We start from the raw sequence: 27,848 nt of genomic DNA on the forward strand, positions 1-27,848 counted from the left end.
TAAATAGATTAACGGGGAATATTTAAAATATGAAACAGGATTTGAGTACATGAAAGTGCTGCACCTGAACAATACTTTTAAATTCCTGATACTAGCACTACCTAAAATTCAGATAATGTTTCAAGCATCTTCATATGTACATAAATATCATGCTGGAACCATTAATGATGCAGCCTATATATTATATTATATTATATATATGTATATATATATATATATATATATATATATATATATATATAATGTTGAAGCCTGCTCAGTAAAATGTCAAACATATTAGAAATATCTTAACAGAGTACTTGTAAATTTTAATAGACAAGCATGTGGTCCATTGACTGGCATCATACTAGCTTCTGCGCTTTTGTGCTCGCCTGTAGACGATCCAAAACCCATTTTCAATTGTTGATGGTCAAGTCTAGGCTTGAGGGTGAATTTACATAGAAACCATGGAGACGCATTCCTATAGCATAGCTAAGGCTCATCAAATTCCATGCAACCACAACTTATTTGAATTGTGATGTGAAACTGACCGTGTTAAGTTCTGATTAATGTAAGCTTTTAGTGCCATTGTTAAAGAAGTTTCCATTATATTACTGAACATGAGCAACAGGTGACAAGTTTTCGACAGCTATTGACGATAACATCAGAATTACAATAACTTATGGTGTGTCCACAAAATTGAAGTAAAATAGCACCTCCTGAAAAGGTATGAGGTAATACTCTTCAATTTTAGCACTGCTTTAATATGCCCAGATAATGAGTCAGAATATTGGAATAATGCATAATTGTAAAAAAATGACTCGAAGAATGATTGCCGTGGAATCATGTATATTTCTACCTGCATCCACATTATTTACAGAATAACTGAAAGATGAAAAGCACAATATAGAAAAAAAAGAAGTTAGTATGGTTGTATACTTGTATCCTGTGGTAAAACTGTTGATTTCATGATTAACTGGGCACTGGAGCAGATTTACGTGGTGACTGACGAGGCAGAAGCTTCAGGCCCGAAGCTGGTGTGGGCCCACACACACAAAAAAAGAATGAATTAACACACACACACACACACACACACACACACACACACACACACAGCATGTAAAGGAAAACACCAGTAAAAGAGGACTTGATGAACCATCAGTACTAGATCTTATATTTACCAGGCAAGAAAATGAAATTGACAGTATAATGTATCACCATCCATTTGACAAGAGTGACCATGTAATATTAAATTGTAACTTCTGGATTGCATATGACGTTACCAGTAATGAGAGTTACAAAAAGAGTCTAAATTACAAAAGGGGTAACTATCAAGAATTGAAGACATACTTTATAGAAAAAGATTGGGAAAAGGAACTTAGGTCAAGATTTAAATATTATATATAGAAAATTCTGTGATCTTTATGAAATAGGAGTACAAAATTACATTTCACAGCACAAAGCAACAGAAATGAAAATGAAGAAATGATTTAATACAGAATGTAAAGAACCAAAATACAAAAGAGATTTGCTGAGGAATAGATACAAGAGACACAATAGTGAGAGGGCATATAACAACTATAAACAGATAAGAAATTATAATACAAAGATAAGGAGGGAGGCTCAGAGACAGTTTCAGGAGGAGATTATAAATAAAAGTAGTGATGAACCATTTTTTATTACAGCTACAACTGAAGCAAAACCAGAGATAAAGATAAAACACAGTCCATTACGGATGAGGGGATCATATATACACAAGAGAAAGATAATTGTGAAACACTAAAAACTTCCAATCAGTTTTTACAAAACAAAGAATTTTGAGAGAGATATTATGGAGTATCCATACCCACACGTATTACCAGATATACAAATATCAGAAAAAGAAGTACAGGAAGAGATATGTAAATTGGAAAAAGGAAAAGCAAATGGTCCTGATGGAATTTCAGGTTCAGTGGTGCATGAATGTGCAGAAGACGTAAACAGACCATGGTATTTAATTATCAAGGAATCCTTAGGTCAAGGTAAACTACTGACATTTGGATAAAGCAAACATAGTTCCCTTATTCAAGAGAGGGAAGAGACAAAATCCACTCAACTACCAACCAGTGTTGTAAGTAGGATAATAGAAAAGCTTATAAAAAAAATGTTTGGGTAAAACATCTTTAACACAGTATGGTAACAGAGATGCAGTTCGGTTTTAGGAAGGGAAAATCATGTGTTACTAATCTGTTAAGCTACTATGATAGAGTTATAGAAACATTACAGAAAAGAAAAGGATGGGTGGACATTATTTTGATTTTAACCCGCCGCATCCTGTTGATGTATGTATATGTCCAAACGTTTTGTCACTGTGAGTCCTGTTGACGTATATAAATGCGCAAGGTCTGTCATTTGCACATTTTCCAACTTTTGCTTGTTATTTTTGGTACATATACACGGGACACCTTCCTCTACAAGATGCCAGGCAGGGACAATGCCTGACCCCGCATGACCTCCCCCCCCCGCACGCCACTGTCTCGGCATTCACCTATTATGAGTGACCTGGCCATTAAACACGTCATGCCACAGTACGAAATTCAAGGCCAGAGTGATTCCCCAATCGATGATAATGTGGAGGACAAAGTTTATGTAGCATTAGAGGAAGAAACGGTCAGAAATGATGATTAGGTAATGTCACCTAAAAAGGTCAGGTATGCTAATGTGTTTGGTGAGTGAAACAATGCTCATATTGTGTATATTACTGTGTGAAAACCAATATCCTTTGGTTCCTTCTTCCTCGCATAAAAAAAAAAAATACCATTTATGAGTGGTGTGGAATAGTTACCCTCCCATAGAACTCGTTTTCTTTGGAGCCAGCTTGATAGAAAACCCAGTAAGGTAAGGGGTACTGCTACCTGCATTCAGTATTATAAACCTCAGGTGAGTGATTTCTCCGTGAGTTTTCCATGTTTCTCAATGAAAGCACAGCTTTGAGCCAAGAATGTTTTTTTTCCAAAATTGGTCGGGACTGGGGGGAGTCAGTGGTGGAAAATCGATCAGGATAGGGCGGGTTAAGAAAGCAATTGACAGAGTACTGCTCCAAAGACGTTTATGGAAACTGTACCATCAAGGAGGTATCCAAGACAATCTGTACTGTTAAATGCAGGATTTTCTCAGAAAAAGGGAAATGAGAACAATATTAACCCACCCCGTCCCGGAGACGTGAATTCACGTCCTCACATGATGTGCACTCATATCCCAGAGACGTGAATTAATGCGGCAACACTGCAAGGTCCCTAATTTGCACAATTTTAAATTTTCGCAAGTGATTTTTGGCACGTATACATGGGACACCTTCCTCTACAAGATGCCAGGCAGGGACAATGCCTTACCCAGCATGACCTCCTCCCCCTTCTGCATGACCTTTTCTCAGCAATTCACCTGTTATCAGTGACCTGGCCAGTAAAGCCATGTCATGCCACGGTACGAAATTCAGGGCCGGAGTGATTCCCCAATCGATGACAATGTGGAGGACAAACATTAGAGTAAGAAACAGTCAGAAATGATGATCAGGTAATGTGGTCAGGAATGGTGAGTTAGTGAGTGAAACAATGCTTATAATGCCTATATTACCGTTTGAAAACCATTATACTCTCGTACTACATATAATTTCGTACCAAATAAATAAATTATACCGTTTATGAGTGGTATAGAATAGTTATCCTCCCATAGAACTCGTTTTCTTTGCAGCCAGCCTGATAGAAAACCCTGTAAGGTCAGGAGGTACTCCTACCTGGATCGAGTATTTTAAACCTCAGGTGAGCGATTTCTCTATAAATTTTCGATGTTTTTCAGCAAAAGCGGATGTTTGAGATAAAAAAAAAAAAAGTCCAAAAATGTCAGGACTGGGGCGTACCACTGCCCAGAAAACGTTGGGATGGGGCGGGTTAAGGGGAAATTAATCATCATGGAGAGAAGTGACTAGCGGAGTACCACAGGGCTCAGTGCTGGCACCAATTGTGTTTTTAGTTTTTAGTATATATATATATATATATATATATATATATATATATATATATATGACAAATAGAAACATTGGAAATGAAAGCCATCTAAATATGTTAGCAGATGATGAAAAAATTCAAAGGAAAATTACTAACACAGATTCTTGCAAAGAGCTGGAAGAGGAATTAAACAAACTTCATGAATGGACCAATAAATTGCAAATGGAATTCAGTGTGGACAAATGTCATGCAATCAAATTTGGTAAAAACGAGAAAAGACCAGACTGGGATTATAAAATAGGAAGATCAACTCTACACATATCGGAAAGTGACAAGGACCTAGAAGTAAATATCAGTAACAGACTATCTCCAGATGATCACATCAGTGAGAAGGTACATAACGTGTATGCATTGCTTGATAATGTAAGAGTGGCATTCACCTATAGAAATGAACACATGCAAAGAAAGATAATATATCATTCATCAGACCATCCCTAGAGTATGCATCAGTAGTCTGGAATCCCTAACCCAAAAAACACATAGATAAGATTGAAAAAGTACAAAGGGCAGCCACAAGATGGGTACCAAGCTTAACGGATCTAGGGTACGAAGAAAGACTAGAAAAACTGAATCTACTGTACTCACACTACAGGAGAAAAGGAAAAAAGGAGACATGATTATATTGTATAAATGCATCTCTGGGAAAAAGAACAAAGACATAAATAAATATATAACCCATGGGGAAGCATCAGCAAGAGGACATTACAAAAAACTGGATAAAAAGAGACACAATAACGACGTAACCAAATTCAGTTTCCCAAATAGAGCAATAAATCGGTGGAATGCACAACCGAATGAAACAGTGTGTGCCAAAACTATTCACAAATTCAAGGATATGTATCATGAAAATGGTTTAATACACGGGGCAGTAGGAGCTTCACACATTTCTGTAATGATACAATTAGGTAAGAACAGTTAGGTAAGAACACACATACACACACACACACACACACACACACACACTCAGTCAATCAAAAGAAAAAAGAGATTTGTTGTGGAATAGATACAGAAGACACAATACTAAAAGGGCATATAATAATTACAAACAGGCAAGAAATGATTATACAAGAATAAGGAGGGAAGCCCAAAAACAGTTTGAGGAGGATATCATAAATAAAAGTAGGGATCAACCGAAGCTATTTTACAGCTACATCAGAAGCAAAACCAAAGTAAAAGATCAAATACAATCCATTACGGACGAGGGAATCACCTATACACAAGAGAAGGATATTTGTGAAGCACTAAACAAGAAATTCCAATCAGGTTTTACAGTGGAAAAAATTTTGGAGAGGGATTATGTGGAACATGCATGCCCACACATACTACCAGATATACAAACATCAGAAAGAAGTAATACAGGAGGAGCTAATTAAATTAGACAAAGGAAAAGCAAATGGTCCTGATGAAATTTCACGTTGGGTGCTACGAGAATGTGCAAAGGAGTTAAGTAAACCATTAATATTAATTTTCAAGAAATCCTTGAGTCAAGGTAAACTACCTGATATTTGGAAAAAAGCAAACATTGTTCCCATATTCAAGAAAGGGAATAGACAAAATCCACTCAACTACCGACCAGTATCACTAACTAGTGTTGTAAGCAAGGTATTAGAAAAGCTTGGGTAAATCATCTAGAAGAACACAGTATGATAACAGAAAGACAGTTTGGTTTCAGAAAAGGAAAATCATGTGTTACTAATCTGTTGCGCTACTGTGACAGAGTAATAGACACATTACAGGAAAGAGAAGGATAGGTGGACAGTATCTGTTTAGATTTCAAGAAAGCATTTGACACAGTAGCACACCAAAGACTTTTATAGAAATTGTACCATCAAGGAGAAATTCTAGGCAAACTGTATTGTTGGATGCATGATTTTCTCATAAGAAAATAAATGAGAACAGTACTAAGGGGAAATTACTCATCATGGAAAGAAGTGACTAGTGGAGTACCACAGGGCTCAGTACTGGCACCGATCATGTTTTTAGTGTATATAAATGATATAGACAGTAACACTGGAAATGAAAGCTATCTACCGTAAATATGTTTGCAGATGATGGAAAAATACAAAGAAGAGTTATTAACACAGACTCTTGTAAAGAGCTACAAGAAGAATTAAATAAACTTCATGATTGGAGTAATACATGGCAAATGGAATTCAATGTGGACAAGTGTCATGTAATCAAGTTTGGTAAAAGTGGAAAAAGAGCTGATTGGGATTATACGTTAGGAAATAAAACCCTACACACCTCAGAAAGAGAAAAGGACCTAGGTGTGATTATCAATAACAGACTATCTCTGGCTGACCACATCAATGAAAAGGTACGGAACATGTATACACTGCTTGCAATATGAGAATAGCATTCACATACATAAATGAAGACATGCTAAGAAGGATAATAGCATCATTCATCAGACCAACCCTGGAGTGCTTATCTCAAAAAACACATAGACAAGATTGAAAAAGTTCAAAGGGCCGCTACAAGATGGGTACCAAGCTTAAGGGATCTATGCTACGAAGAAAGACTAAATAAACTGAATCTACCAACACTACAGGAGAGAAGGAAAAGAGGTGACATGATAATGCTATAAAAATGCATATCAGGGAAGGAGAAAATAGACATAAATGATTACTTAACCTATGGCGAACCATCAGCAAGAGGACACTGCAAAAACTGCATAAGAAGAGAGATGATAAAGACGTAAGGAAATTTAGTTTCCTAAACAGAGCAATTGATCAGTGTAATGCACTACCGAATGAAATAGTGTGTGCCAAACAATTCACAAATTTAAGGATATGTATGATAAATATGGTTTAAGACACGGGACAGTACGAGCTTGACTCATTCCTGTAAAGATACAATTAGGTAGGAACACACACACACACACACAGCTCGGAGGGCCCAATACATGCTCAGGACTCCAACCAAATGGGCAGATTCGCATGGCCATGTGGAATATGAGAGGTGTGAATGAGGAAAGCAAGAGGTTGGAAGTGGTGAATGTGTTCAAGAGTATGTGTTCAAGAGTATGAGTATGCTCTGTTTGGGAAACTGAATTTCTTTACCTCTTTATCACCTCTCTTCTTATGCAGTGTTTGCAGTGTCCTCTTGCTGATGCTTCTCCATATGTTAAGTAATCATTTATGTCTATTTTCTCCTTCCCTGATATGCACTTATATAGCATTATCATGTCACCTCTTTTCCTTCTTTCCTGTAGTGTTGGTAGATTCAGTTTATTTAGTCTTTCTTCGTGCTTAGGTCCCTTAAGCTTGGTATCCATCTCGTAGCGGCCCTTTGAACTTTTTCAATCTTGTCTATGTGCTTTTTCAGATGAGGACTCCAGACTACTGATGCATATTCCAGGGTTGGTCTAATGAATGATGTTATTATCCTTCTTAGCATGTCTTCATTTATGTATATGAATGCTATTCTCATATTTGCAAGCAGTGTATACATGTTCTGTACCTTCTCGCTGATGTGGTCAGCCGGAGATAGTCTGTTATTGATGATCACACCTAGGTCTTTCTCTCTTTCTGATGTGTATAGGGTTTTATTTCCTAACGTAAAATCCCAATCAGGTCTTTTTCCGCTTTTACCAAACTTGATTACATGACACTTGTCCATATTGAATTCCATTTGCCATGTACTACTCCATTCATGAAGTTTACTTAATTTTTCTTGTAGCTCTTTACAAGAGTCTGTGTTAGTAATTCTCCTTTGTATTTTTGAATCATCTGCAAACATATTCAGATAGCTCTCATTTCCAGTGTTACTGTTTATATCATTTATATACACTAAAAACATGATTCGTGCCAGCACTGAACCCTGTGGTACTCCACTAATCATTTCTTTCCATGATGAGTAGTTTCCTCTTAGTACTGTTCTCATTTCTCTTTTTATGAGAAAGTTTTGCATCCAACAAAACAGTTTGCCTCGAATTCCTCCTTGATGGTACAGTTTCCATAAAAGTCTCTGGTGCGGTACTGTGTCAAAAGCTTTCTTGAAATCCAAATAGATACTGTCCACCCATCCCTCCCTTTCCTGTATTGTGTTTGTTACTCTGTCATAGTAGCTCAACAGATTAGTAACACATGATTTTCCTTTTTCTGAAACCAAACTGTCTTTCTGTTATCATACTGTGTTCTTCTAGATGATTTACCCAAGCTTTTCTTACAAGCTTTTCTAATACCTTGCTTACAACACTGGTCAGTGATACTGGTCGGTAGTTGAGTGGCTTTTGTCTATTTCCTTTCTTGAATAAGGGGACAATATTTGCTTTTTTCCAAATATCAGGTAGTTTACCTTGACTCAAGGATTTCTTGAAAATTAAAAATAATGGTTTACTTAACTCCTTTGCACATTCTCGTAGTACCCAACATGAAATTGCATCAGGACCACTTGCTTTTCCTCTGTCTGATCTACTTAACTCTTCCTTTATTACTTTTTCTGCTATTTGTATATCTGGTAGTATGTGTGGACATGCATGTTCCACATAGTCCCTCTCAAAATTTTTTCCTTCTGTAAAAACTAATTGGAAATTCTTATTTAGTGCTTCACAAATATCTTTCTCTTGTGTATAAGTGATTCCCTCGTCCGTAATTGATTGTATTATATCTTTTACTTTGGTTTTGCTTTTGATATAGCTGTAAAACAGCTTTGGTTGATCACTACTTTTATTAATTATATCCTCCTCAAACTGTTTTTGGGCTTCCCTCCTTATTCCCGTATAATCGTTTCTTGCCTGTTTGTAATTATTATACGCCCTTTCACTATTATGTTTTCTGTATCTATTCCACAACAAATCTCTTCTTTCTTTTGATTTTGTACATTCTGTATTGAACCATTTCTGTATTTTCTTATCTGCTTCTTTGTGCTGTGGGATGTACTTCTGGACTCCTATTTCATAAAATTCACAGAATTTTTTATATACAGCATTTAAATCTTGTCCTCTAAGCTCATTTTTTATATACAGCATTTAAATCTTGTCCTCTAAGCTCATTTTCCCAATCAACTTCTAAGAAATACTTCTTTAGGTCTTGATACTTTCCCTTTTTATAGTTTAGGCTCTTTTTGTAACTGTCATTGCTGTTTACTATGTCATATGCTATCCTGAAGTTATAATTTAGTACTGCATGATCGCTTTTGCCGAGTGGAGGGTGATATATTCTCTTCCATTTTATGTAGCAATGATCTTAAACTCTGAATTGTACTCTCTGCCAGGTCCTCATATTCATCTCTTTCCCATGTGTTTGATCTGGGTGGCATGTACAAATTGGCTACAATTACTTTACCTTCAGATGTGTTGATCTCTACTGTAATCAGTTCTACCTGTTATGGTATATCTAGTTTTATTTGTTTGACCTTTAGATTTTTCTTAGTTAATATTATAATTCTTCCTCCTTTTTTAAAATTTCTGTCTTCTCTATATATTGTACTCCTCTAAGTTTAGTATGTCATTGGATATCCTTGGTGTTAATTTTGTTTCAGTTAGGCATATTATTTGTGTGTGTGTGTGTGTGTGTGTGTGTGTTTTACACCAATATTCATTTGGCTTATAATCAGTAGTTTTTAGTTGTGGCAAGAATTTGTTCAGAACAGTTATTATTCAGTAGAACAGCTAATCTTCAAAGTAGCGAAGTACCGTTTATCGTTACTTTACGTTTACTTGTGATACAAAATCAAAGTTTAGTGATTCCGATATAGATATTCATATTACCAAAGTTACGGAGATTATGACAACCAATTTGTGGAAAACATTATACTCACTTCAAACACAAACAGCCTGGTTATAAAAAAGCATGGGTTTTTGGCAGTAATAAGAAACCATTAATTCATTAGTGGCATTCATTTTATACACACATACTTAGAGTATGTAAAAACAATACCATATTTCATCTTAAGGAGTACCCATAACAGGACTGACCATCATACAGCTGAAGTTTTCGATGGATTGGAAGCTAATCCAAGTGTCGAAATCTGCCTGTCAGTTACTTGATGTGACTGTAAAGAGAGAGAGAGAGAGAGAGAGAGAGAGAGAGAGAGAGAGAATATGGTTCGTTTTAATGTAGAAGTCACAACTTGGACTCTGTGTACTTGTGGCTGAATGTGAACTGCCCGAGTGTTAATTCTGTGGCGACTTGCCAGTCACACTTCACTCTCATGGTTCGATAATGGTTCGATAATGCCCATCGATCTACAACCTAATCATTATATTTTGCCACTGAAAATGCGGTGGGTAGGATTAGAAAAAATAGAAGAAAGGAAAAGAAAATGAAAAATATGAAAGTTACATGTACAGGGGCTCCAGGTTCAAGAGAAACGTCAACTCCGTGATGTGTAGGCCTATATTGTCCTCCTGCAATTCTCCTAACTCCTTCTAGAGGATAAGGAAGTAATTAAGGGACATATGTATAGCCAGGTACCCGGGCCGCCAATATTAAAAATTTCCACAATAAATGATGGTTGCAAGTAACAATGTTAGAAATTGAAAAAAAAAAAGGATGGTATAAGTGCCTTCAAATCATTTTAAGACATTTTCATAGAAAATTATGGTAGTATGGAGTTTCAAAATCATTTTTTAAATTTTTTTTTGCAAAAAGTTATGGTAGCATATAGCATCCAAAAAAATTTAAGACATCTTGGCAAAAAATGATGGTACTATTAATGCTAGACAGTAACAAAGTGGCCAATATTAATAAAGTCTACGATAAATTATGGTAGCAAACAATGATTTGGGAACGTTAGACATTCCAGAAAAAAAAAAAAGATGGTACCAAGTAATTTTTAAATCAATTAAAGAAATTTCCATGGAAAATGATAGTAGTATTGTGTATTGAATCCATTTTTTTTTTTTTTTTCACAAAACATGATGGCACCAGGTAGCATCCCAGTCACTTTAATAAATATCCACGAAAAATGATGGTGCAATGATAAAGGATTAACTGAATCGCGGACAACGGCCACGATTCGCTTACTACTGTCGCATGGGTCACTTGAAGTATCTTGAAAATATAAATCTATCTATCTATTGCCAGACGCCTTAATGCCATACAGGGTGGCCACAACCTAATCACCTCCACGTCGCCCTGTCCCCCGCCAGTTCATTACCCTGCTCCCAACTCACACAACCCCTCTCTCATATACCTCTCCACTCAATCTCTCAATCTCATCCTTGGCCCCCCCCCCTCCCTCTCTCCCCCTCCACCTCATTCCCATTCACTCTCCTCATCAGTCTCTCACTCTCCATCCTCTCCACAAGGCTAAACCACCTCAATGTGTTTCTCCTAACGCTTCTTATCACGTCCACATCCACACCACAATGTTCCTTCACTTCCTCATTCCCCGCTGAGGGGGGTCACCTTGATGTGGTGGCGGGGCTCGAAGTGTGGCAGGCAACGCCACCTACTCGAGAGGCCTGCCTACCTTTGTAGGGTTCGGTATTTGTCGGCCTCGTGGACCAAGCACCCCCTACATCACTGGTGGAGGAGGCCTGCTGGTGATGCTAGTCCCTGCCCACTTGCCATCTAGGGCAGGACTGTTGCCTCCCCACGTGTTTGCCGTGCGTGGCGTCTCGTAATGCTGGGAGACGTGTCCTGGAGGTTGAGCGATGCTGCACGGTGAGCCCTGCAGCTAGCAATACACCTCTTTGGTCCCTTATTCTGGCTAGACGGGTGGCCTGGTTGGGCCCGACCAGGTCAGTCGGCTGGTCATGCGTTGGCTAGGGTCAAGTGGACACTGGGGGGCCTGGTGGCTCCTTTCGTCCTGGAGTCACCCTTGCCAAGGTACAGTGGTTACCCGCATATACTCTCCTGCTACCTCTGGGGTCGCCAGTGGTGTTGTCCCTGGCATACGACCTCCCCTTGTTGAGCTCCATGGTGGGTGGAGGGGTGGGGGAATGAAGGTTTTGTTAAAGCACATGGCCACCAAAAAAAAATTTCATTGACAACTCTGGCTTTGTCCCTGGCGACTCCTCTATTGCCACCTTGGAGCCTTACCAGGCCCCTGGTGAATGTCCTCCTTTGCCCCAGCATACAACTGGGACTGGGAGGCGGTCACGCCGGGTAGGTATGGCTCTGGGGTTGAACGAAGAAGAACTGGTGCCGGCTTCTTACGCAAAGTATCTGGTTCTGAAATCCTCCATAGGAGGGTCAGTTCTAGATGTTGACATCTTTGACCTGCACCATGCCATAGTGTCAGTTTGTGGAAGAGAGCCCAAAATCTCTTCCCAGAGGGATGGAAGCATTCTCATTGAGGTGTCCACCCCAGAGAAGAGCTCCTGGCTAATGAAATTGACCTCTGTTGCTGGTTCTGATGTTACCTGTGTTCCTCATGGAACCTTCAACCAGTGTAAGGGAGTCGTTTTCTCTCGTGACATCCTCTGATACTCAGGGAAACGATTGTTGGAAGAGCTGCGATCGTTTGGTGTGATGAAGGTTGAGCGCTTTCAAAAAAAGATAGATGGGATCTTGACTCTGACTCCAACATTGTTCTTGACATTTAATAAATTGACATTGCCTAGGTCCATGAAACTGGCATGGCTATTGCTCCTGTGAAGCCATATGTGCCAACCCCAAAGCGCTGTTTTCACTGCCAAGGGTATGGACATGTTAGCCGATTTTGCCGCCGCTCACAGGCTGGCCTTCCTGGTGTCTGTACCTCCTGTGGCAGACCAAGTCATGCCAATGACTGTCCAGGACCCCTTAAATGGTATCACTGTGGGGGCCCTCATGCGGTATCTTCCAAAAACTGTCCTCGCTACTGCCTGGAAAAGGAGATTTTATCGATTCGAACACTTGAGAAGGTTTCATTCCCTGAGGCTAAGAAGAGAGCCCAGACTCGTTCTTTCAGCCCGTTGTTACTTATGCTTGTCCTTTCTGGAATACCAATACACTGCCCTATGTCTCAGAGACAGCCTCAACCCAATCCAGTGCCCACTGCATCATCTAGTGCTATGCGGGATGTTGTCCCTATCGTTCATACTCTTTGTGAAAATGAACCTCACGCACCCCCTGCTGTGACTGTTTCTGCCCCCACTTCGGTGGCTGATGACTTGCACACTTCTGTGGTGATGACTGATGTCCACGTTGACCAGACTCCTTCTGTCCTACCCAGTCTGCCCAAGGCTCTACCTGTACCTGGCAAACGTCACCGTTGTTCGTCAGAATCCTCTGAGCATGAAGACCGGCCACCTGAGGTCTCTGTTGTCGACCCTTCTGTCGACACCTCTCCTCTTCTCTCTGCTCAGCAGGCTGAGGGACCTACCCAGGCGACATCTGAAACAGCAGGTTCACCTCCGGTCCCATCTCCACCTGTGAATGATGTTGGACAGCTCATTGGTGCTTCAGATCTGCAGGATAGGATGGCCTTCTCAAATGATTCGAGTCCTGTGGACTCTACTTCCACTTCTGAGGCTTGTGGTAAGAGCACTGGCCGTCTTACACCTTCAAAAACAGCCTCCAAGCAACCTTCCAAACAAACTGGTATGCCCACTTAAAGAAGGAGTGTTGTAAAACTCACTTCCTCAGCCTCTTGTTTACCCATGGATGTTCGACAGAGGGTGCGGGTTTCTGGTGCTGGGCAAGCCCATGCGAAGGGCCTTCATAAGCATCAATCCAAACCCTCTCGCTTGTCAGGTGTACAGTCTCGCACTTAGTCATCCTTCCTCCATTATGGGTTCTATCATCCAGTGGAACTGTTGGGGTTTACGTGCTAACTATGAGGAACTTTGTCATCTTGTTTCTCAATTTACTTCTCTGTGCATGTGCATCCAGGAGACCATGGTAGGTGATGCTGTTCCTTCTGGTCCTTCTGGTTACCATGCCTTTTAATCAGATCCTGTACCTGGTCAAGGTCGTCATGGAGGTGCTGCTATCTTCTTTCGCCAGGATATTCCGTTCAGTCATATGGACATCTCTACTCCCCTGCAGGCTGTCGCTGTCCGGATGTTTTTACGTCAGCAGTATACAGTTTGCAGTCTTTATCTACCTCCCAGTGCTGTTGTTGAAAGGGCGGATCTGGAATGCCTCATTCGTGGCCTTCCTTCTCCCTTTTTGTTACTGGGAGATATGAATGGACACCATCCACTATGGGGAAACAGTGAGGCCAACCCTTGGGGTGTCATGCTGGCCTCTTTAGTGGAAGATGAGGAGTTGGGCATTTTCAATGCTGATAAAATGACTTATTTCCATAGCCAGACTGGAACTTTTACTGCCATTGATTTGTCTTTATGCTCAGCTGATGCAGTTTTAGATTTTACCTGGGATGTGTTGCCAGACCTGTATGGCAGTGACCATTTTCCCTTACTTTTAACTGCTAGTGCAGGTGGACCTCAGCCACATCTTCCTCGCTGGCTTCTGGATAAGGCTGACTGGCCACGTTTCAGGGAATTAAGTTCCACTTCCCTTTCTGTCAATGAGTTTGGCTGTCTTACTGAGGCAGTGTCATATTTCACTGACTTGTTGCACTCAGCAGCCCTTTTAACTATTCCAAGAATGAAGGGTCAGTTTCCTAAACGTCCAGTTCCTTGGTGGAACTCTGAGTGCAGTTACGCAGTGAAAGCCAAACGAGTTGCCTTCTCTCGACTTCGTTGTCACCGTGGGGATCCTCAGTATTTGGTGGCATATCAGAGGGCACGAGCTTATATGATGCGGGTTTTAAAGGAGGCCAGGCATTCATCCTGGAAGGGTTATGTTTCCTCCATCAATTCGAGGACTTCCATCACCCAGGTGTGAAATCGGGAAAGGAAAATTTCAGGGAAATTTACTGCCCCCTCACCTCCCGTTTTATCTGCAGCAGGTGGAACTGTGGCTGATCCTTTTGCTGTTGCAGTGTTGCTTGCTGATCATTTTGCCAGTGTGTCACAGAAGGTTGCGGATACGCCTTCAGCTTGCCACCGTCGGTGCCTAGAGTCTCGTGATTTCAGCATTACCTCTGCTGGGGGAGAGCCTTATAATGTTCTATTTTCAATCTCTGAACTCCAGGCAGCTCTGTCGCAGTGCTATGACTCTTCTCCTGATTATGATGATATTCCTTATGCCTTTTTAAGTCACCTGTCTGATGAGTCCCTTTTATTTTTGCTTTCTCTGTTTAATAAGATCTGGTGTTCCAGGGAGTTTCCGGCTAGCTGGGGTGTTGCTGTGGTTATCCCTATCCCCAAACCACATAAGGACCACCTACAGGCAACGAATTATCGGCCTATTTCTCTAACGTCATGTGTATGTAAAGTTCTGGAAAAGATGGTCAATGTTAGGCTTGTTTGGTTTTTGGAGAAAGGTGACTTCTTATCCCCTGCCCAGTTTGGTTTTCGAACAATGCAATCTACCTCTGATGCACTGCTGTCCTTGGAATCTTCTGTCTGTGAGGCTTTCTCCGCTAACCAACACCAGGTCACGGTCTTCTTTGACCTGGAGAAGGCATATGACACTGCCTGGCGTCATGGTATTTTACTCTCTCTTCATGAGTTTGGTCTTCATGGACGCTTGCCTATTTTTATTCAACAATTTTTATCTAACCGAATTTTAAGGGTGCGAGTGGGAAGAGTGCTTTCTAATGCCCGACCACTAGAAGATGGAATACCACAGGGGAGCATCCTCAGTGTTACTCTGTTTGCTGTAGCCATTAACAGCGTACTTCCTGATGGTGTACGAGGATCACTATATGTCGATGACCTCTCGATTTCCTTCACCGCGTCTAGAATGTCTCTGATAGAGAGGAAGCTGCAGCTGGCTCTCAATAGAATTTCTGACTGGGCAGAAACACGCAGTTTTCATTTTTCTTCAGCAAAGACAGTGGCTATGCATTTTTGTCGTCTTTGAGGGTTTCACCCAGACCCTGACTTGTATCTCTATGGTAGGAGAATATCCTGTGTGGAAGAGATGCGGTTTCTGGGTCTTCTGTTTGATAGCAGATTAACCTGGGTTCCTCATATTCGTTCTGTTAAGGTGGCTTGTCTTAAAGCTTTGAGTCTTTTGAGGGTTTTAGCTCATACCTCTTGGGGTGCTGACCGTCAGACCCTCCTCCTCTTGCATAGGTCTCTTGTTCTTCCCAAACTTGAATATGGGTTTGAGGCCTACTCCTCTGCAACAGATGCCCGCCTCCGGTTGTTAAATTCTGTTCATCATGCTAGTGTACGTCTGGCAACTGGGGCATTCAGATCATCCCCAATTCCAAGTTTGTTGGTAGATGCTGGTGTACACCTCTTGGACTTGCGACACCAGTTGCTAATGATGAGGTGTTGGTATCGCTTCACCGCATTCCAGACTCAATTTCTTGTGCCATTGTCTCCCAGGATTCCCGATCTTCTGTTTTTGAGACCCGTCCTAATTTCTCAAAGCCATTTGGTTACAGGGTCTGGTCTGTTATGCTAGCTCTCTCTGTCCCGAGACTGGCAATTTGTCCACATCGGATCCCAAGGGTGGGTTCTTGGGTACTCCCTCGCATGACATTCTGTAGGTCAGTTGTTGAAAAAAAGGGCTCACTTCCCTCTCAGGTGTCCCTCTCTCTCTTTTTAGAACATGCCTCCATTCATGAGGGTTCTGTCCCCGTCTACATTGACAGGTCTAAGACTGATACTGGAGTAGGATTTGGTGTTGTCTTCCCTTTCTTTAGTAGGGGCGGTAGCCTTCCTGGCATTACTTCAGTGTATATAGCAGAACTGACTGCAATTTTATATGCTCTTAAAATCATTTTTACTCTCCGCCAATCCGCTTTTGTGATTTTTAGTGACTCGCGTAGTGCTTTGTCTGCACTGGAGTCTTTTAATGCATCCCATCCATTGGTTTTATTAGTTTTAGAATGGCTTTTTCTTCTTGGCCGTCGTGGCCACCGTGTAGACTTCTGTTGGGTTCCTGCACATCTTCGTGTGGTGGGCAGTGAGAAGGCAGATACTTTAGCTAAAGCTGCGTCTTCTCAACATCCCCCAACCAACTACCCACTTCCTGTTTCTGATGTAACACCTTACTTGCAGTGCGCAATTCGTACGTGTTGGCAGTGACACTGGGATGGTGTTTCTCACAATAAACTCAAAGAACTCTTTCAGAGAGTGGATGTGCCAAGGGGCCTTCCCTCTATGTCTCGGAGACTGGAGGTGGCTCTTGCTAGGCTTCGCAGTGGGCATTCTCTGCTTACACATGGGTTCCTCATGTGTGGTGAGACTCAACCATACTGTGATGACTGCCTTATTCCCCTTACTGTCTGTCACTTGCTGGTCGAGTCTCCGAGTCTGGGGGACCTGCATCAGAGGTTCCTTCATAGGCATGGCGGGGCAGATGGTGCCTACTGTTTGTCCTCGATGCTTGGTGAGGCCTCTAATGATTTTACTGATGTTTTTAGTTTTCTTCAGGAGGCGGGCCTCCTTCCACTTTTATAAGTAATTGTTATTTTATAAACTATTCTTTTACCATTTTTAGTGTTTTATTCCTACTAACAGATGTTAACTTTATTTTGAAGAGGCACTTTTTATTTTGCCGTGTCTTTTACTTTGTCATCCGGCGGCATATGACCCTGGGAGTTGCGCCACCAGATTTTAATTATTTTCAATCAATCAATCAATCAATCAATCACTTCCTCATTTGTCATTCTGTCTCTCCATGTGACTCCACAGGCTCCTCTCAAATTACTCATTTCCACTTCTCACTCTTGATTTGTTTCCCTCCAACAACGTCCAAGCTTCACTTTCATACGTTAGAGTTGGTATCACAATACTGTACTATCAAGCAGTAAATTTTTTACTTGCATACTCACTTCCCTGTTTCTTGTCACTGCTTTCAAGGAACAAGAAACCTTTCTTCCTTGTTGTACCCTTTCAAGCACTTCACTCTTCAAACTTCCATCCTTACTCATCACACTACCCAAGTACTTAAACGTGCACACATTTTCAATATCCTCGTCATCCAATCTCACCGTACATTCACTGATTTCATTTCTCTCGAAGACCATAACTTTACTCTTCCCTACATTCACCTTTAGATTCCGTTTCTTACACACTCTCCCAAACTGATCCACCAAGCCTTGCAGCTCCCCTTCGTCTTCACTTAACAATACAGTATCATCTGCGAACAACAGTACAGGGAGTTTCCAAGCACTGCCCTCTCTCATTAGGGCCACTCCAACATCCACTGCCCTACCTTGTATCTCATTTATAACCCCATCCATGTACAAATTGAACAACCATGGAGACATGACACATCCCTGTTTCAACTCAACCTTCAGATAGAAAAAATCACTCAGTTCATATCCACACGCACTGCAGCCTTGGCACCCTCATACATACTCTTCACGGCATTCAACAACTTCCCATCTACTGTACTTTTATTCTTAATACTTTCCACAATCCATGTCTATCCACCCTGTCATATGCTTTCTCCAGATCCATGAAGGCCACATACAACTTCATTCCCTTCTCTATACACTTTTCCACTAAAGATTTAACCCACGCCGTCCCGGCGACGTGAATTAGCGTCCGCACATGATGTGCACTCATGTCCCGGCGACGTGAATTAACGCGGCAACATTGCAAGGTCCCTAATTTGCACAATTTTCAATTTTCGCGAGTGATTTCGCGAGTGATTTTTGGCACGTATACACGGGACACCTTCCTCTATTCCTCTACTAGATGCCAAGCAGGGACAATGCCTTACACCGCATAACCTCTCCCCCCCCCTGCACGCCATTGTCTCGGCAATTCACCTGTTACCAGTGACCTGGCCAATAAAGACATTCAGGGCCAGAGTGATTCCCCAATCGATGACAATGTGCAGGACAAAGTTTACATAGCATTAGAGGAAGAAACAGTCAGAAATGATGATCAAGTAATGTGGGAAAAAAAAGGTCATGAATGGTGATGAGTTAGTGAGTGAAACAATGCTTATAATGCCTATATTACTGTTTGAAAACCATTATACTCTTGTACTACATATAAATTCATACCAAGTAAATAAATAAATACTGTTTATGAGTGGATAAAATAGTTACCCTCCCATAGAACTCGTTTTCTTTGGTGCCAGCCTGTTAGAAAACCCAGTCAGGTAAGGAAGTACTTGTTCCTAAATCGAGTATTTTAAACCTCAGGTGAGCGATTTCTCTATGAATTTTCGATGTTTTTCACCAAAAGCGGATGTTTGAGCCAAAAAAAAAAAAAAAGGTCCAAAAATGTCGGGACTGGGGCGTACCACTCCCCAGAAAACGTTGGGATGGGGCGGGTTAAGAATGATTTGCTGATATACACAAGCTCTTCCCTTCCTAAAACCTCCCTGTTCTTCTCCAACTAATTCCTCTATTATTTCCCTAACTCTGTCAATAAGTATCCTACCATGTTACTTTTCCTATTACATTGAGAAGACAAATGCCCCTATGATTACCACACTCTTCATTTTCCCTTTGTACAAGGGAATATTTATACCTGACTCCCAATCCTCCAGGACTCTACCTTCCTCCCAGGCTAATCTGCATATTCTTCCACATCCATTCTACTACTATCTCTCTCCCAAGTTTCAGCATTTCATCACACACTCCATCAATTCCTGGGGCTTTCCCCATTTTGACTTTCTTCATTGCTTCCACAACTTCCATCCTACTGATTTCTTCCTGTCTTCTAACCCCCCTCCTTCTTCCAGACATTCCTCCACCACTTATACTCGCATTACTTTTGTTCTCTATGTTCAGTAATTCCCTAAACTGTTCTTGCTATCTGCTCAGTGTTTCTCCATTCTCCACTAGGAATCTACCATTTATCTTTCACTCCCCTACTAATTTCATTGTTACCCTGTCTAACCCTCTTTACCTCTTTCCAGAACATTTTCTTACAGTCCCTCCACTTTCCACTCAAATTCTTTCCAAATTCCTCATCCACCCCCTTCTTACTCTCTCTCATTAATCTTATCACCTTTCTCTTCCTTTCTACATATAACACTCTCTTCTGTCTATCAGCTTCTTCCACGCCCCTATTTCTCATCCATTCATTATATGCTTTCTTCTGCTGTGCCACAGCCTGTCTCACATCTTCATTCCACCATGCTGTTCCTTGCACCTCCTTTCGTCTTCTGATCACCCCACACACCACCTCACATGCTACACATATTTCTTCTGTGTATACCTTTCACACGCCTTCCTCGTCCCCCATTTGCTCCAGTTCATATTTACCCAATTGTTCCTCCACTTCTATCTTATATTCTGCCTTTTTTTTCATCCTCTTGTAACCTTTCCACTCTCCTTGTATATACTCCTTCCTCCCGCCCTTCCCTTCTTCTATTCCTCCATTTTGCTTGGCCCTTGATTCTGACCACCACCGAGTGGTGGTCAGAAAGACCACTCCCCCAACCTCTATATACGCTTCCATCCAGTACACACCTTCACATCCTTTCATCCACACACACATAATCAGTCATTGCTTTCCTTTCATTCAGTTCACCACCCACCCTTTTCATCTCTTGCCATGTATTCCTGTGAATCATTTTGTGCCTGAAGAGGGTATTGGCTATCACCAGCCCCCTTCCGGCACAGATGTCCACTAAAGCACTGCCATTCTCATCTATCTCAGCAGGCACACAGACTCGCCAACTACTCCATCCACCTTCACATTCCCTACTTTACCATTCATATCACCAATCAAGAACACTCTTTCATTGGTTTCAAACTTTTCCATGCACACTTCAAAATTTGTCAAGAACTCTTCTCTCACTCTGCTTGCATGATCTTGCTTTGGCACATACACGCACACAATCACCCACATTTGTAGTCCAATTTTCAATCTTACCCACACAATCTTTGACCCAACTGATCCATACTCTCTCCACCATAATACCATCATTTCTTGTAGCTGTTTGCGAAACGTGGTAACGAAATTCCGTACTACCATTCGAATTTTCTTCAAATTTGGCTTGCAGGTAACTTACCTTATCCAACAAATATTTTGGCAGGCAATTAGCACTGGGCCCTAGAATGTTTTCGTTTCATCCAAACAAGTTATACTTTCCTAAACCAACTGCAACATCAAAAACTCGTATCCACCACTGCAACACCCCATAATTGTTCACATATTTGTTTGCCTCTGTTAGAGATTACATTGATATGGATGCTACATGCTGCAATCATTTATTGTGGAAATTACCCTTTCCTCTCTTCCATCCTTCCTCATCTGTCTTTCTTTCCTTCACTCTTTCCTCTTTCTTCTGCCTACAGATGACTTTAAGCTCCCTCTTGTGTCTTTCTTTCCTTCTTTCTTTCCTTTTCCATCTGCCTATGGGTGACTCTACATTGAGTGACAAACCAAATGGTTTCCTGTACACCAGGAAACCATTTACTATGCTGGGTGGTAACTATATAACCAAATTATAATGCGTAGTGGTTTAGTGGGTAAATGAGGTGCTCCAATCGAATTGAGCCTGTGTAGGTTTATATCCAAGGGGTGGTTGGGGTTTAATGCTCACGTAATGCCACTCAGGGGTATGTGAAGCTGGACATTCATCTTAACCCTCCCAGGCACAGTCACGCAATTCGCGTGACGTCGGCCTGCACTCTGCCAGGCACAGTCACGCGAATCGCGTGGTTTAGGCACAAAAATATTTGTCAGAAAAAACTTATAGGCCGATTTGTGTGATTTTTGGGTGCGTCATAGGGTAGCCAAGGCTTTCTCGAGGTAAGTCATTGGCAATGCTGCTTTGCCTTATCTGCCTCAGCCCACTCCCTCCAACCTCAGTGTTGAGCAGTCAGGTGGTGGTGTTTGACAGCTCGTGGTTCCCTTTAAATCATCCATAATTCTCCCCCTCTTGCCCAAGGCAAAGGCCCTATTGACTCAGTGAGATAATACATTGTATGTGAACATATAGTGACGTGATATTGTCGATGGAACATACATATATGTATTGAAAAGCAATTCTGGCCGTTAGCAATCGTTGGGCCTTGGAGCCAGATGCATGGTCAGTGTAGCGGGGTTTCGCCACTCCGCCCCCCGGTAGGCCGTATGGCGTGAGTGGAAATACGTATATAAATGAAGCCAAGGCATAAATATATATTGTGTGAAACGTACTGTGGATGGCTTGGTGAAATTATGGAGCCAGCAAGCGTTACGTGTGGCATGAAACAGAGTGTTGTGAAGGGGCAAACCTGAAGTTGGGAGGGGAGAATTACCGGTGTTTTAGGGCTGGAATTATTGTGATTCTGATAGTGTAAATGCTTATGGAATTGTATGAAATATACGTCAAACAAGCTGCGAGTTTCCGTGAACGAGTGTGGTGTGTGCTAAAAATAGCGTTGCCTCATACTCTCAGGGAGAAGCTGACACACACACACACTACATAACTCCTCATCTTCAAATTCCTGGTCTAACTGGATCAACACCCCTGGAGGAAGTGAGTTCTGCAAATTTTGATATATGTAATAATCTATTACCATTACCTCTCACACTTTCAGACAAATAACCATTTTCTCCTACAGATTACACATATGAAAGAAAGTAAATCTCCATAGCAGTAACTATAAAAGAGTTATGTTTATGTGTAGTAGGTTATAACAATAGAAAAACATCCATGGAAGATGTAACAGTCTGTACAGATAGGGGGAAAAAAAAAGTTAGTAGCATAGTCTTCAGGCCGGTGTGCGAGGACGAAACAGTGTGTGTAAAAGTTGGTAGCGATCGGAAGAGTAACCTCACTTTGTCGGCCAATTACTCGAAAACTATTAGACTTATCGATTTCCTGTTACAACCATCATCAATACCACAAAATTCTACGTAAGTTCAATACCAGAATGTAAGCCTTTGGTAGCGTTTTGGGGGGTAAAAAGCGAGAGAAATGTTTTTGTTCCTAGCGGTTGTTGTGTGACATGACAAGTGCTCGGAGTAATAACATCATTTTGTCGGCCAGTTACTCGAAAACTATTAGACTTATCGATTTTCTGTTACAACCATCATCAATACCACTAAATTCTATATATGATCAATACCAAAATGTAAGCCTTTTGTAGCGTTTTGGGGGATAAAAGGCGAGGGAAATGTTTTTTTCCCTCGCGTTTGTTATCAGTGACATTCGCTCGGAGTAATAACCTCACTTTGTCGGCCAATTACTCGAAAACTATTAGATTTATCGATTTTCTGTTACAACCATCATCAATACCACTAAATTCTACGTGTAATCAATACCCGAATGTAAGCCTTTGGTAGCGTTTTGGGGGGTAAAAGGCGAGGTTTTTTTTCTTTTTCCTGGCGTTTGTTATCAGTGACAAGCGCTCGGAGTACTAACCTCATTTTGTCGGCCAGTTACTCGAAAACTATTAGACTTATCGATTTTCTGTAACAACCATGATCTATACCACTAAATTCTACGTATGATCAATACCAAAATGTAAGCATTATGTTACGTTTTGTGCGAGAAAAGGCGGTGGAAATGAGTGTCTCTTCCCGGCTGTTACCATTGAAAAATGCTCGTAGTAATACTCTCTGTTTCTCTGCCAATTACTCGGAAACTATTGGATGTATCAATTTCACGTTTGAATCTTGATGAAGAGCAGGAAATTCTACATATGTGCAATACATAAATATGTAATATTTCTGATAAGAATTCGTTGTTACGTAGACAGGAACATTGCGTACGCCTTGCGCGCATCACGAAAGTCAATCACGCATGGAGTGCCTAGTACTTTTTTTCGATTTACTCGAGAACTATGAGGCGTATGGGGTTTTCCCGTCACAGTGGGAAAGCTGGATAATTGGGGCATATTACTATGTAATAAAAACATAAGGTGCCTGGGAAAACTTTGCTCTCAGAGGTCAGTGAAATTTTTCCAAAAATGGCTCTCAGTTTTTGGCCATTTTCTCGAAAAGTATACATTGTATCTCAACCGGATTGGTTTCGTTAGAAAGCTGATGAAATTCTCTATAAAAACTTAATAGATCATTTTCCTGTATGATGGAAAACCTTCAAACGGCGATGTTGGGAAGTGAAAAAAGTTTACTCGACCATGTTTCCAGGGCTAATAACTTTTTTTGCTGGTGTTTTCCTGTGTTTTGGTCATGTTTATCAGATAGAACAAACATCCATGCATACCTGGAGATAGGTTTCATGGGAATACATGGATTTTTGGGTGGCGAAAATAAGGCAAGAATGTGTTTCATTCGCTCAAATTTGCTCAAATTTGCCGCGCGCGCGCTCCCTGGCCGGGCAGCATTGTAGTGAAAATTCCTGCACCAGAAAACTTACTGAAACTTAACGTGCGGGAAAGGGTTAAATGTCAGGACCAACTTGCCTAGCTCGGGGTTCCTGCATACCCCATGGAACGACAAACGTAGGATTGGATGATGGATGGATGAATGGACAAAAATGGATCTGATACTCATTAGTGCCTTCATTTTCTGTAGGAATTATTAAAAAGGTTTGAATATTACTTGTCACCATCATTTTTTGTTGGAATTTCAGGATTTTCAAATCATTATTTGCTACCATCTTTTTTGTGTGGAACTTTAATAATTCACCACTTTCTTACTGTGCACCATATATATATATATATATATATATATATATATATATATATATATATATATATAGATCAAGTGAAGACGTCCACGGGGTGGAATGATGAATCGCACCTGAAGGCCAAAGGGCAAGCACTATAATATGGTTAAAGATCTGCAGTTCTCCATTTAGCCTTCTGGCATGATTTAGTATTCCACCCCGTGGACACCATCTGATCCACACACACACAAAAAAAAATGGTAGATTGTAAAAAGTGGTCAGATCATGAAATTCCACTCCCCCCCCCCCACGTCTGAAAAAAAAAAGTAATATGATTTTATATTTACTGTATGTTCAAGATACTTCTATTGATATTTGTTTTTGTAGTAAGCGAATCGCGGCTGAAGAGAGTGATTCAATAACTGCTTCTCAGTGTCAATAACTTTATGTATGAGATTGGTTACAAAAGCATTTTTTATTACAATTCCAGATTCCTTTATGGCATCATCAACGAAGGAACATTAGTATGATGAAGGGTACATTCAATATCACTACTCTCGTCAAAAGCGAGTGTGAATTTCTGCAGTGTGCTATATACGACAAAGTTCATCATTGGAGTGCATGAAACCAAGTTCTCTCAAGCATCATTTAAATAGTTGTCATCCAAATTTGAGATGTAAAAATGTTGCTTTCTTCAAGCAAAAGGAAGAGGGACTGAAATGAGCATGTTTTGATCATTCAGGACAGTTCAGTCAATAAAATGAACATGTGTTATGTTCATTGAACATTGTATCACCGAGATCTGTGCAAGTAAAAGTATCCTCACAACATTGCAGAGAAGCTTATTGTCCTTTGCTGTAAAAATACGGGTCACTGTGTTATTGGAAGTGATGATAGCAAAGGTAACAGCAACCCTTGTTAAACGGTACTCTTCATCGACGAATATTAGATACATCTGAAGATATAAAGCAAGAAGTGACTGCTGAAATAAAAGGAACATCTTTAGGCAAAGATGCAATCCAGTTCAGTGAGTCAGACGTCGATGCTCTTGCCCAGCTCTTGGTATTTATGTTATATATTGCCGATGATGTGATTCATTAATGACGATGATTTCAAGGAGTATCTCTTGGTCTGTCATGCACTGGAGTCGACTACATGAAGTAAAGACATTGTCCATGAAGTCTCTCTCTCTCTCTCTCTCTCTCTCTCTCTCTCTCTCTCGGCTGGAGGACTTTCTCGGAATAAAAAATATATGTGCACAACCGATGGAATACCAGCAATGCTTGGCCGTTGATCAGGGTTTCGAGGAGAGATGAGTGAGCCGAATCCTGAAACAAAGCATATTCATAGCATTCCTCATAGACATGCTGTAGCATCTAAAACTCTCCCACCTCAGTTAAGATTATTACCTGATGTTGTGCACATGGTACATATCATAAAGTCAAGTGCTCTAAATACTCTGCTCTTCTACCTACTGTGCCTAGAGTTTGTAGTGTTACTCTTTCACACCTAGGTTCTATGTGGTATCAAGAGTAGAGTCAATGAAGGACGAACTTTCGAAATTCTCCAGATATAACAACAGGACAGTCGTTTGAGTTCACCAAGAACTAGTCAGACAACTAGTGTTTCCAGAAGCTGGCTTACTTGATGGACCTACTCTTACGTCTAAATTCGTCAAACGTATTCCTCCAAGGTCGATTTATCACACTGAATGATTTCAGGGACAAGACTAGATCATTCAACATGAACCTGGAGCTGTTGGAAGGAAAGATCAAATATGAAAATTTTACCATGTTTGAACACCTTAGTGAGGCACTTGATAAATGCAGTGACACTGGAAAACTAAAAGTAGTGAACCTTGTGCAAACACATTTTTCTTCCTCCCTGCTGATGGAGCTGCAGCCTTATTTTTCCGAACTGAGCGAGTTGGAATAAAAACTGAATAGAAGCCCATTCATTGTTAATGTGCACCTTGTCCCAGATAACATGCAAGAAGAATTCTTAACGTTGATGAACGACTCTGCTGCAAAAGATGCATTTGAAACATGTCCCCTGACCAAATTCAGCTCTAAGATGAGTAAGCTTTACCCTGCTGTAGCTGATGTTGTTGTGCGGTCTTTGCTTATGTTCATTAGTATTTACCTCCGTGGTCAAAGGTTTTCATTGCAGTTCAACATTAGATCAAATCACCGAGCACAACATGATATGGAGCATGACCTTCAATTGTGCCTGTCTAATACTACATCTCGAACTTAGAAACTTATTTTCACTAAACAGGCACACCCTTCACAATAAAGTTTAATACTGGTCACCAAATTTAAAACATGGTGTTGATGCTTACTTGCCAAATGAAGTAATTATAATTTCTCGTCTTGCAATAGCTGGTACAGTGCCATTCTGCACTGTATTAGTGCTTATGTTTATATTCTTCATAAAGTTAGCACAGTGTCATTGTACACAGACTATGTTGTTAATGCTTAACTGCTTTTAAAAACACATTACAGTTTCAACCATTGATAATATCCATTGTAGTACCATTATCTACTGAATTTCTCTATATAATACCATTCTATTTTCAGTGACAGATTAATAGGGATACATGTTGATGGTCCCATAACTCAGGGGGAGTACTTGGTGGGAAAAAGGTCGAGAACCCCTGGTTTAGGGAGTACAGAAAGGCAAGTTTATAAAGGTTTTATACAACCCTAACAGATATACAGCAAATTCTAATAGGAACTGGATGAACAACCTGAGCAGTTTTGCAGCAAATCAGCAAACTCGATGAGCCACTGCCTTACCTTTAACATATAATTCTGCAGTTATAACGTTAAATGTATGTTATATAGAAATATAGTGCTTAACCTGCAATGTAATTATTCTGCATTCATGATTACCATATATCAATTGCAATCAGCTTTCCGAGGAAATGAACCTTCCTTCTTAAGTATCAAGCTCATAGTTCTTGTCTGTGTTAATGACCCATGTACTGTGGATGGACAAAAATCTGTTTTAACCGTAGCCTCAGTAACAAGTTTCTTATATACTTACGAAAAAGCAGGTGTCTTTGATGATAATAAGGGAATCCTTTTCCAGAGGAGCCGCTTCAAGTAAAGTATTTAGTGCTTCCATGCTTGCTGTTATCATTTTATCTTCACCTGTAATAAGAAACATGTTAATAATTTAAGTGGCAAATTCAGTGGAAAAGAAAACAGTGCGGGACAAAATGTGTGAAAAAGAAAAGTCCTATGTTGTTAATTACCGATGCATTGATTTATCCAAAAAAAAAAAAAAAAAAAAAATCGAAGAACACAAACTCTCTTCTTCACTTGCCATTTTTGGGTGGTTCAATTTTTGTAGCATCAGCAGAGATGAGAACATCATTAAATAC

General features: G+C 40.6%; 1 long non-coding RNA gene across 1 annotated transcript in view; it reads right to left on the bottom strand.

Moving 5' to 3' along the window:
* Positions 1-27,552, bottom strand: part of LOC145402545 (uncharacterized) — a 28,796-nt gene extending 1,244 nt beyond the window's left edge. The window contains exon 1 of the long non-coding RNA XR_013897818.1: positions 27,509-27,552. This is a non-coding gene — a long non-coding RNA (uncharacterized LOC145402545). The remainder of the gene's footprint in view (positions 1-27,508) is intronic.
* Between the last annotated feature and the right edge of the window lie 296 nt (positions 27,553-27,848).

Source organism: Coenobita brevimanus, chromosome 58, assembly GCF_032717465.1.
Source record: "Coenobita brevimanus isolate Jiangsu-jjx chromosome 58, ASM3271746v2, whole genome shotgun sequence".
Classification (NCBI taxonomy): domain Eukaryota; kingdom Metazoa; phylum Arthropoda; class Malacostraca; order Decapoda; family Coenobitidae; genus Coenobita; species Coenobita brevimanus.